The sequence below is a fragment of the Teleopsis dalmanni genome, chromosome X (assembly GCF_002237135.1).
Source record: "Teleopsis dalmanni isolate 2A chromosome X, ASM223713v2, whole genome shotgun sequence".
In the NCBI taxonomy this organism is placed as follows: Eukaryota; Metazoa; Arthropoda; class Insecta; order Diptera; family Diopsidae; genus Teleopsis; species Teleopsis dalmanni.
This window is the reverse complement of record NC_051848.1, coordinates 79,306,731-79,317,748: the sequence shown is the minus strand read 5'-3', so window position 1 is coordinate 79,317,748 and position 11,018 is coordinate 79,306,731. Positions and strand designations below refer to the sequence as shown.

The following is an 11,018-nucleotide window of genomic DNA, read 5'->3' as shown; positions in this document are numbered from 1 at the left end:
ACTCAGAGTCTATATGCACCAACTATTGACATGAATATTACGACCAATGATCTTGTTCAAATAATCACCAACAAGTTAGTTTGCAAAAAGGCACCGGGATATGATGACATCTCACCCATTAGTGCCCCTTTTGGGCAATAAATTTTATCACAAGGCTTTTTAATGCCATAATTAAATTTGGCTTTTATCCAACAGAGTGGAAAATATCCATGATTATTATGATTCATAAATCAGGTAAAGACCCTACGCTTGCCTCTTCATACAGGCCAATGAGCTTACTGCCATGCCTTTCTAAACTCTTTGAAAGAGCACTGGTTTCAAAATCATTCCTCAACGGCCAAAACTTAATATCCTCCTACCAGTTTGGTTTTAGGGAAAAATATGGAACTATTGAGCAAGTGAATCGTATAACGAACGAAATAAGATACACGGTATTCCTTGTTGTACAACAAGCATTTGACAAAGTATGGCGTAATGAGTTCACATATAAGATGCGCTTTTCATTACCTGCAAATGTCCACTCAGTTTTAGAATCGTATCTACAGAACAGAAGCTTTAAAGTCAAATATTAATCATATACTTCTATTTATTTTCCAAAAGAAGCTGGTGTCCCACAGGGAAGTGTACTTTACACATCTGATATCCCAATAAGAGTACTTCAGTTGTCATCACAACGTATGCCGATGACACAGCAATTTTATGTCGAAACAGAAACGTTGTGCTAGCTATAAAACCAACTTCAATCTCACTTATTTAGGGTATAGAAACGGTTGTCAAAATGGCGAATTAATATTAATGAACTAAACTATGAACACGTGATTTTTACTTTAAATTGGAATACATTTCTAAAAATTTCACTAAATAGCATTCCCATACCTTAAGCAGATAATATAACGTACTTAGATATTCACCTAGATAGACGACTAACTTGGCGCAAGCACATTGTAGCCAAAAAAAATACAAATCAAGTTCCAATCCTTTAAGATGCAATGGTTCATTAACAACAGATCCAACCTGTGCATATAGTATATAGTACTCTTGTCTAACAGCAACATGAAACCAATATGGATTTATGGTCTCTAGCCATTTGGTAATGCTAGTGCTTCAGATATTGAAATTATCCAAAGAGCTCAGTCAAAAATGCTGAAAACAATCCATCACTGGTGCCCTATGGTGTATTAGGAATGAAAGTATACACTGACAAAATAAGAAAAAATACAATAAAAGGCTGACAGTACATGCTCTTCTATCCATTACTTTCCACCTAAAAAGAGCTGATCTTCCAGCCGTTAATTAATATTCAACAGCTTGAAGTAAAAACCGTACTTTTCTTTTTTATAATCTGATAAAGTTGAATTACTTTTTTAATAAACCACCTAACATTCACTCCAATGAAATTTAAGCCATTGATCTAAGTGAGGTTCGTGATATAAGGTTTACTTATTTTATTTTATTTTATACAATGTATAGTTAAAATAAAAATTTGTAATATTATGTGATTAGTGATAAGATTTTAAAACTTGTAGTCTCATTGTAAAATAATAATAAATAATAAATAAATGAACAAAAATTTGAAAAAAAAACATATTTTTACATTTCATTACCACTATAGCTATAGGTAAAAAGTTACTTATTACTTGATATGTATATGAGATAAATACAATTAAAATAATAAAGAAAGAGTATTAAAATAATTGTCAAAAGACCAAGTTTTCAATGCGATGCCAAAAAAGAGAACGTCATAAGCAATAAAACGAATTACTTTCTGGTATGAAACTGACATATCTATATTATTTACGTCTATGTCCCACAATTTCTGGAGCCATGCACTAAAATTTCTTTATTCTGAATTACCTAAATTTTAATTGAAAATAATTTAAAATTTTTTATATCTAACATGAGCTTCTTTGGTGTTTTTTCTATACCAGTTAAATTAAATTACATTTATTAAAACCAAATTATTTCGTGAATTTAAATGTTTTAATTTTCAAAAACTGTAAACTTTATAACCATAAAAACTGAAATGTATCTATATTTGTAAATTTGTTGACCTATAAAAGCTGCCACAATACAAGAAATTATTTGTAGTCACCAATTTTAGTCATCAATAATAAACAATAATAATGCAGCACAACTGAAACACAAAGGGAACTCGGCTACATGCAAATTCTTCCACAGTTAACCCATTGTTATTTTTACACCTCTCGCAGCCAACTAAGCCGATTGCTTTATTAAACCCTTTCGAGCGGTGCTACCAGTATCGCTGCGAATGTATAGAAATGTACGCTATATGGGCCAGTACTTAACTGCGTGCCGCAACAGACACTTTTAACACCTTTGAACGTAGACAACGAGCTTAAAATTTATTGCCGGCATATAGGCCATGCCTAACATAAGCCCTTCCATGCACATACCACATGCACTTATTTACACTCATACATTCGTGTCCTTCTGTGCAGACTTGTACGTATCCTTGCTATTTGAGTCACAACTTTATGATGAACATTTTTTTAAAATAAGAAACAATTGCATAACTTTAGGCGTGTAACAGAATTGAGTTTTCACATATGCAACAACAATTTCCGCAGAAGTAAAATCGCATTTATTTAATTGCTTTTTCGACAATGAGTGTTGCGAGCTCCACAGCAGAGTCAGGTGCAAAATAATGAAAATAAAAGTAATATCTTAGTTGAGGACCAACGGATCCAAAATTATTTTAATACATAAAATTCGAATTTCTTTACTTTTTTGTCGCAAAATCCTTGCGGATCATTTATTGCAGTCTCAGCTTTGCTGCATCCAACACAAAGCACCGAACATATGTGTGTCGTATGTGATGTGGAGCAAATACTGTTAATTTGCTTAAAGCATTTATACTTCATATTAAATTCGGTGAAAAAAATTCATGCAACGCCTACCTTTTTTTCAATATTTGCGGGGTTAACATAATTGAAACATAATAATATAATAATAACATAATTAAAACTAAATAAATATATAAAAAATAATAACAGTATTAATCAATTTACAGTGTAAACACGTTACTAAAGCTGCAAGACTCCAAATTACAGGACAAGATTTTGCCTAAAACATAATACCAATCTCGGTATAATTACTACTTTTAACCTAAAGTGTTTTTATTACAGGCAGTCCGCAAGGGACTGCTGATGTGAATATTGCTACATATGCTTTCTGTTCCCTACTAGAATCGCTATTAAGGTATTGATTAACAAACTGGATTAATTAGGGTAATAGGGAATAAAGAACTGCAACAAGTCATAATTTTAACACTCAGAGTGCACTCGTAATAAACCAAATCTAAATGCGTATAAATGGCTTTCTCACACACTACTTATAGGCAAGCACATTTGCCACAGAAGTGACTCTAAGTATTTTCGTTAACGAATGCCGGTGCTAATGAATCAGCTTCATAATAATACGCATGATTCATGAATCATAGCATATACTCAGGTGAGTATGAATGACTTGATGACTCAAGTGCATTGTAAATGCAAATGTTTTGTTTGTGTTATTAAATATTTCTTGTGCATTAAAATTGGGGTTATTTTAGGGGTGCAAATTATATTTACTTTTATTTAAGGTCAATATATAATAGTTTTCTTTAAAAAAATCAGGTATAGAAAGCAATTAGTTGTATGTTAGAACAATAAATAATTTAAATAAATTACAGGTCGATTTCACGAACCTATCTATCTTTCAATATTGAGTATTAATTCTAATTTTTAGAAGTATAAATATTTACATTTTATTACTAAATTTATTACACAAAAGTTTTGGAAGTTTAATATTATAATATTGTTAAGCAATTTCTAGGATAATAGAAACTATGTACCCTTTAATACTTTAATACATAGTTCTGATTTTCTTTGATTGAGCAATAATAGTATTGAAAACCTATAATATTATAATAATATTGCAACTCATAATTAGTTGCACTTATATATTGATTCTTAAAATCATATTAGTTTTTAAATGGTTACTTATTTGTCGTAGAGTTTTTCGTGATAATCAAATATAGGCGCAATAAACAAATTTTTCACGAATGTGACGTAATACTCATAAATGATTCATAAATCACTTGCATCATTTTCGAGTCGAATGCCGGTGTTTATGAGTATCATATGAGCAGAGTGTAAATCATTATGAGTGGTGTCAGCTGTTTGTATGAATCAGGTGAAGTCAAATCAACGAAAAAGAGAGTCAGAATGAGTATTAATGAAATATAGGCAATGATTCGAGTGTTGAGTACTTAATGCAGTACTCTGACAGGGAACAACCAGCGCATATCACATTTACAAGAAGAAAATAGGTATACCTCATCAGAGGTAAAGTAAGTTGAAACTCTATGAATAATCATCGAATTTGGATTTTCGAATTACTTATAGACTTACTTCGTTGTACTCTGTAAGTCATTATTTGTTTGTTAACTAAGTCGTTGCATGTTGACTAAAACCAAATGAGTTCACAAAGAATCATTGACTACTTTACCATCCAATCTTGATTGAATTTTGTGCCATTACTTTTAAGATGCACTTAGTCAGCTTCAGTTTGCTTCTTATTTTTTCTTTAATTAATCTTCAAAGTACCCATTTTGTGGCTACGTTGTATTGAATTTCAACTGATTGGATTAAACTTATATATTATGTATTATTTTTTATGAATTTTACTACATCAACCAACAGAAGGAAAAATATTGATAATAATTGAATTATTGCAATAATTGTTGCTTTTTGTCTAAATTAATGGTCTTACCACAACAAAGCATTTAATCTCGGGACATAATCAAATACAAAAAAGAACACAAATGAATTTTTAGTTTTGAAAAATGGAATTTTTGTGCATCCAATCAATATTGCAAATAATTTTCAGCCACCACAGAATATTTGTTTTATTCAATTAGCAAAATTCAATTAAATGTATAGATTTATTATTTTTAATTTATTTTTTGTTATTTTTGTAATTAAATCACTACATGAAATTTTCTGTACAAAAGTATATATAGAAAAGTATATATAGAAAAGTATAAGTACACATTTTTTTATAAATATTTATATTGTGTAGACAAAATATTTAGAAAAGTGCTAAATATCCATTTGTTTAATTTTTTTACTTCAAATTTATTTAGATAAATATCAATTTCTTTTTTTATTTTTTATATAACTAAATTTTCATCAAAAAAGGAAAATAAATAACAATTCGATGATTCACGCAGCATCGAGAAGTTTTCCTGACTAAAATATTAAATAGAAATTCATCTAATTGCGGTGGACACAGTGGAAAAACGGACGAAAAGTGAGAACATTTGATTAGACGACTGTAAATCAATCCATGGCTATTAGGAGCTCCAATCTCATATACAAATGCTGCATATTATGTTAGCTTAACTCTTGATACTAAGATGATAGGAACTCATACAAATTATGCAAAATGAACTCAAGCAGAGGCCTTTTCGGACGAAGATCAAAACTCTTCGTATATAATAAAACCATGAATAACAAATAAATTCTGAAGTTGAGCCTTTTTTGAGTTAGTGCATCTGGGCACTTTTACTCTTTAATAGCTGGGGGGTTTCTGCAGAGTCCCACCCATCTCACTGTGTAATTTGCTAATTCCTCATAAACTTCGTGATTAATTAATGACTGATCTAAGATCTGCGTACCGCCAATATAGTGTTATAATGAATATGTTTAGGGTTGTGAACTCAACCATGATTAATACAGAGAAATTTGACCACTTCAATGAGGTGGGTCTAAAGGTAGATTCAACTAAGGATTGTGAGTGCGGTGGGGCAAAAGGTCAAATGGCCGGATGTCATGGGGGGTAGAGCTACAATTTGGGCACACATTACATATTGACGTATTTATGCTTAACAAGTAAGTACTTAAGCACATGGCTACATATTGATCTCAATTAAGGTGGTACAGTTTTTGGTAGACGGGGAGGTCCTCGTTTTTTCTGGGAAATATTAGACAAGAGCCGGGACTGAAACTAATCTTTTTTAATTTTTTTTAAGTAAGACAAACTGCATTTATTTGTGATAGGTATGATTTTTACAAATATTTATTTATTACATCACTTAATAAGTCGTATGACTAATACACAGATGGCGCTGCCATTGTCAAATCCATATGACTTTTATGAAGTACCAACCTTCAAAAGACTTTGTGTAATATTTCATAACATTTCGATTAGTCGGAAAAAAAGTGACAGCCGTTTAAATGAAGCTACTTTTGTTATTTTCAAAACAATGGATTCCAAACAATTTCGTTTGTTAATTTATCATTGCATCTTGATGAAAAAAAATATTGTACAAGTTCAGCAATGGCTTCAAAAGTGTTATCCGGACTCTGCTTCATCGAAAAAAACCATTTGTTATTGGTTTGCTGAATTTAAACTTGGTCGTACAGACACCGATGGTGGTGAACGTTCTGGTCGTCCAATTGAGGTGGTAACTCCAGAAAATATCAAAAAACTCCACAAATTGGTTATATCTTATCGTAAATTGAAATTGAGTGAGGTAGCTGAGACCGTACAGATATCAGAAGGTAGTATGTTTACAATTATGCATGAACATTTGACCATGAGAAAGCTCTTTTCAAAGTGGGTGCCGCGTTTACTCACAGTCGATCAAAAACAACAACGTGTTGATGATTCAGAGCAGTGTTTGGTCATGTTTACACTTAATAAATCAGATTTTTTGCATCGATGTGTGACAACGGATGAAACTTGGATCCATCATTTCACTCCGGAATCAAAAAGATCATCATCTGAGTGGACTGCAGCCAGTGAACCACGTCCGAAGCGTCCAAAGGCACAACAGTCAGCTGGGAAGGTTATGGCTTCAGTATTTGGGGATGGACATGATATAATCTGCACTGACTATCTCGAAATGGGAAAAACCATCAATAGTAACTACTACACGGTTTTACTGGATCGTTTGAAAGCAGAAATTGTAAAAAATACGGCCGCATATGGCGAAGAAAAAAATTTTGTTTCACCAAGACGATGCATCATGTCACAAGTCAATAAAAACGATGGTGAAATTGCACGAATTACACTTCGATTGGCTTCCTTATCCACAGTATAGTCCAGATCTGGCCCCCAGCGACTACTACTGACTACTGATCTCATTTGAGATCATTGAGATCAACGAATGTAAGATGAATTTCTTACCGGCGAATAAGTAATTGCTGCAACTGAAACCTATTTTGAGGTAAAAGACAAATCCTTCTATAAGTACGGCATCAAGAAGTTAGAAAAGCGTTGGAATGATTGTATTGCCCTTAAAGGAGATTATATTGATGAGTAAAACCATTTTTTGGCAGTTTGTTTTTCTTAGTTAGTCAAACAACTTTTTGACTGATGTGTTACAGGATATTTAACACTATAGTCCGGCTCACAAAAAATTGGTTGTGGTTACTTAAGAAAATGCGTTTAGTGCTACTATCTTTAAAATATTCGTTAAAAATAAACTAAAAAAAATTGTATACATTAGAGCTGTACTGCATACAACTCATCCGATAATATCAATAAAAATAGATAAAATGCAGATTATGTGTGGTTCAACTCTTGAATATATTTTTATTTTATAAAAAGTGGATTGATCGTATTTCGAGGGTTGCCAAATACCCATCAGCATTTAACTTTTTGGAGACATTTTCTTATCTCTAATTATTCGTAAACAATTAATATAACCAAAATTCACCTCTATTCAAAAAGCCTTCCATCAGTAAAATATTGTGGTATTAGTTCATCATAATTGACTTTAAAAATTAAATTTAATATTGTATTTAGATTTACTTCTATATTAAAATAAAAGAAAAGGCGCTGAGTAAAGATTAATAATGGTGAAATGAAGAATAAAATAATACAATAAAAAAAAATTTATTCAATATTGCGAAAATTTTTATAGCGAATATGCAAATTGCATATTGTTATAAAAATGGAAAACCAGTGGTAATAAACTTTTAGTTGCTTATATGCTCCCTTAAATATATAACAAATGCATTAATCAAAATAATATACCTGATGATTACGGCCGGACATGAAAAGTGGCTAACCAAAACGAAATGTATTAATAAATATTTATTATACTTTCTTGCTAGTGTAATAACTTGAACAAAGCAAAAGCCATAGCGTTAGCAGTATTTTATTAACACCCGCTAACACCGAGAAGTATGCAATGTTTTAGCTCACGAAGAAATACAATTTATTTGCAAACAATTCTCATAGTCATCGCACAGATTTAGGCTAATCTTAGCGGTTTTATTTATGCTGCGCTACGTTGACTGCATAATAATAAATAAAATACGGGCAAATGCGTGAACGGTTCCAGAAAATCTTGAAGATACTCGTGTGAGGAATAATGTGGTTTTTTTTATGTTCCGTTTAAATTTCAGATAAACGATTGTTGAAGGAGCAAATGAAATCCCACTTACATTTTATATACAAAGAAAGAATTTTGTTCGGTTAAAATTGTATTTTATGTAATTAGCTATGGAAACAAGAATGAGTGTTATTCTTTACACAGTTTCAAAAATGTTTTTAACAAATTTTACCAAACTTTGGTTGTAAAATTTATTGCCTTGACTTTAAAGCTAAATATGTCTTCTCCATCTTTACTTAAAAATGTCATGCTCTTTTTGAGTATTAACCAAAAGAAAGTTTCATTTACACAACAAAAACTGATCATTGCTTAAAGCGTCACTAAAGAGGAATTTACATATAAATATATTTTCAACGGAATTTTTGTTTTCAGACACATCATGAGTTATGATGTGTTTCTATTCTTTAATGCATAACATTTTGGTGACCCCGACGTGATCCATCGCGTATCAACATTTCTATCAATCAACAATCAAATGACCATGGAGACCCTTGTCAATCAACAGGCTGAAACAGGTACTGAAACCCAGGACATCATGAAAAACTACAAGAAGGATGTCAAGGCAAGGAAAACCAAGGCCTATTAGGAAGAACGGCTAACGCATTTAAACTCGGTATGGGAAGCCTTCGATGAAGTTGATAATTCAAGATCTGAATTAAAAAAAGTGTTTTCTTTGGTTAAAGTGCCTAAGGAACCTTGAACAGATTGGTTTATGTGCCAATTAAACAATTAAAGTGCTAGAATTAGCAAATCTGTATCCGACCAGATGCGGATCATAACATTTGTTTGTATACAGGAAACTTGTCCAGCTATTTACGTAGGCTGATTTCAGCGAAAATTGCATTTACTTTATTACACTCCCCATCATTTCATATCCCTTATAATGATTTTAAAACGTTTGAGAAAAAACTCAATCAAATCATCGCAGATACCTTAAATAATAATAAAATAATAACTTGATTCAATTGCATACAAACTATTTTCATTTTAAATTCTTTTCTATCTTGACAACATCAAAATTCAATAGTTTCAAATAGCAACAAATTATTCGTTATTTAAATTATTCGTTATTAATGGATTAATTGAGCAAAAAAAAAGGATATGGATTTCTTTTTCATTTTTGTGGAAAACAAAAAAAAGACTGGGCGGGTTGAGTAAAACATTTTTATTTGAATTTTTATATGTTTTTATTATATATATATATATGTAGGTCGAGCGATGATCCTAAAACTTGGGACACAACGCCACGAAACTTACAATTTACAATAAACTTGCAAAGGAATACGACATCTGGGTTCAGCCCGATTCAACTTAAATTCTATTTCGATCTTAGGAACATCGTGCACAATTAACTTATACAAATAGCGATTGCTGAAAAACGACTACAGATCGCAGAAAATATTGCTCGTGAGCGTTTTAACTAAATCAAAGGTGATTTAGTTGTGATCAAGTCCCAGCTCTCCCAAACTAGATGAAGACGATGATTTGCAAATCGAGGATGATTTGTCTTCAGGATTTGCCGAGTTGTAAAGTACGAACTGGCTGGCAACACTACAGCAGATATGTTAGCAAGAGAAGAAGAAGAAGCAATGGAGTATAGTGAGAACAGTGAACAGAGTCTGTACGTAAAATTCAACGAAAAATAAATAAGCTTAATACGTCCTTAATTTAACGGTTTTTATTAATCATTAACTAAAGTGTAAAAAAAAAAAACTAAGACATCCCTAGCATACGGATAAGTGATACAACGAACACGATTGCAGTTAATCCTTATCCCATGAACCTCTTATTTCCAATATTTTTCTGTTAATGAATATGAAACTGTTTAGTTCATTGAAGTGATTAATTATTCTCATTTTAAGACAAAGTCTTACAAAAATTGTATAAAAACTGTTTTCGATAGGATTATAATCTATAACATATATTTTTATTCATGACTTCATAAGTGTATGTCAGTTCTCAGATTTTCATAATCCAAGTCACAATTTGTCTCTTAAAAGTGAATTTATGAGATCTGAATAGAAATCAAGTTTTCATCGATATTTCTTGAAACTGTTTGCATTTTGAACTAGTAAAATTGAACGAAAACTAATTCATTTAAAAATTTTTTCTTTCAGTTAAGATCAAAATTTAAGTTAAAAATATTTGGAAAAAATGTGAAAAGTCAAGTCTTTGTAAAATTTCCAATTCGTTTAGCCCAAAATATTGGAGTCAAAATTTATATACGACAATTATACCTTTAGTGGAACTTCATGACAGAAGCCGAAACGCTTCTATATTGGAATTTGGCTGCTGTACTATAATATAAATTTTTTCCATATGAGGTATGTTAAGTTGTTGAAGTCGATCATTCATTCTATTGATACTTTCTATTCTGTCCCGTTTTAGTAACGATTACTTAAACTAGCTTCAGTTTTGACAAAAATTTTTTTATTCTCAAAAAAAAAAAATAAAGATTACTATTTACTACAACATTAACTCGTTTGTAAAACTAACGAGCAATTTGTGTAACTGTTTTTGTTAGTTATCAATGAGAACATGTGGTGTTTTTTATCTTTATAAATTGCACTTGCAGTTAACAATATATAAATTTTACCGTCAGAAAATTAAT

At 31.2% G+C, this 11,018-nt stretch overlaps 1 long non-coding RNA gene across 1 annotated transcript; it reads left to right on the top strand.

Annotated features, from left to right (window-relative positions):
* Positions 1 to 9,416: 9,416 nt before the first annotated feature.
* Positions 9,417 to 10,793, top strand: LOC119661994. The gene is made up of 3 exons (XR_005250655.1): positions 9,417 to 9,556; positions 9,618 to 10,028; positions 10,525 to 10,793. It is a non-coding gene; the product is annotated as an uncharacterized LOC119661994 (long non-coding RNA).
* The last annotated feature ends 225 nt before the right edge of the window (positions 10,794 to 11,018 follow it).